Source organism: Caretta caretta, chromosome 28, assembly GCF_965140235.1.
Source record: "Caretta caretta isolate rCarCar2 chromosome 28, rCarCar1.hap1, whole genome shotgun sequence".
NCBI lineage: Eukaryota > Metazoa > Chordata > Testudines > Cheloniidae > Caretta > Caretta caretta.
Genome location: NC_134233.1, coordinates 10,935,306 through 10,936,782, shown reverse-complemented (window position 1 = coordinate 10,936,782; position 1,477 = coordinate 10,935,306). Strand labels below are relative to the sequence as shown.

Here is a 1,477-nt window from a genome sequence, read left to right as displayed (position 1 = left end):
CCAATGGGGAAGGAAAGGGACCGATGGGGGAGGAAGAAGATGGGCAGAAGGAGTCAAATGGGGCTAAACCAGAATAGAGGAGATTTTCTTCCTGTTAAAATGGACTGGAGTCTCATTGCTGGAAAGCCACACCTTGAGTGAGGTTTGAACCGGCAGCCTTTCAATTGCCAGGCAAAGGTACGAACCACAGAGACGGATCACGGCCGACTTCCCAGCTCTGTCCAAGGAGCCCCTGCAGGGGTGCAAGTGGTTAGTGCAAAGGGCAATGTTGCTGGGGTTGTGAATTCAAACCTTCCCTGCAGGCCTGGTTTCTATTACCCCATGGAGCTTTCCCAGCTTGCTTGTCCTAATTCACATGGAAAGTGCCATGAGAGGAAGGTCTGAAATGTGGACGTTGGTGCAAAGCTTGGGACCCCCCACCAATGCTGGCCCTAGCTCCGGGTGGGTTGCTCAGGGGCAGGGAGAATTGATTTCTTTGCTGCTGAGAAAGCTGCCAGGACAGGTCTGTGGGCACCAGAGCTCCCCGCTTCTTCCAGCACATGCCAGGCTCTGTCACTCCTGGAGGAGGGTCCTATAAGCATTGAGCCTACAGCTCTTCCAAGCCTTCTTAGCGCAGCGGGCAGCGCATCAGTCTCATAATCTGAAGGTCCTGAGTTCAAGCCTCAGAGAGGGCAACTCTTCTTGCTCCCTGCTTCAGATTTTCTAATGGAAATCGTGGAAAAGGGACTAGAGCTGAGTGGTTTCTCGACACCTCCCCATCCATCTAACACACACCCAGAGACTTTTCTAAGGGTACGTCTACAGTACGAAATTAGTTCAAAATTATTTGATTTGAAATTTCGGGAGCTATTTTAGACATTCAGGCTTCGGTGTCCCCACTAAAGCGCGTGAATTCGGCAGAGTGCGTCCACGGTATCGAGGCTAGCATCGAACGTCGGAGCGGGTGCACCGTGGGTCGCTGTCCCACAGTTCCCGCAGTTCCCGCCGCCCACTGGAATTCTGGGTTACGCTCCCAGTGCACGATGGGGCAAAAACATTCTTGCGGGTGTTTCTGGTGCGTGTCATCAGGAAGCTCTGGCAGACAATCGTTTCACGCCTTTTTGGCATGCAGACGCCGTACTGCTTTCAGCAGACGGTGCACCGCTTGCTCTCCTGCAACTATGAATCCGCCTCTCATTTCCTCTCCCCTTCCGATGTAATCTCTACTATCTGCTCTTTCTCTTCCTCATCGAACTCTTCTGCCTCCAACTCTGCTCTCCTGCTGGTGCCACGCTTCCGAGCTTCTCCGGGTTGTCTGTCCTGGGCTCCCGCCTCCGTGAAAGCCACAGAAGACCACCATTTCCCACCTTTGTTCGGCTACCACAAACCAAACAGCACCTCTTCCCCTGCCACAGTTTTGACCATTGTAAATACCTCGTGCATTATCCAGCAGTATGTGCAGTCCCTGCAAAACGGGGCGAGGAAACGACGACGGTGC

The 1,477-nt window shown here is 53.3% G+C and overlaps 1 non-coding gene across 1 annotated transcript; it reads left to right on the top strand.

Annotated features, from left to right (window-relative positions):
* The first annotated feature begins 601 nt into the window (after nucleotides 1–601).
* On the top strand, nucleotides 602–674 carry TRNAM-CAU (transfer RNA methionine (anticodon CAU)). The gene has a single exon. It is a non-coding gene; the product is annotated as a tRNA-Met (tRNA).
* Nucleotides 675–1,477: the final 803 nt, after the last annotated feature.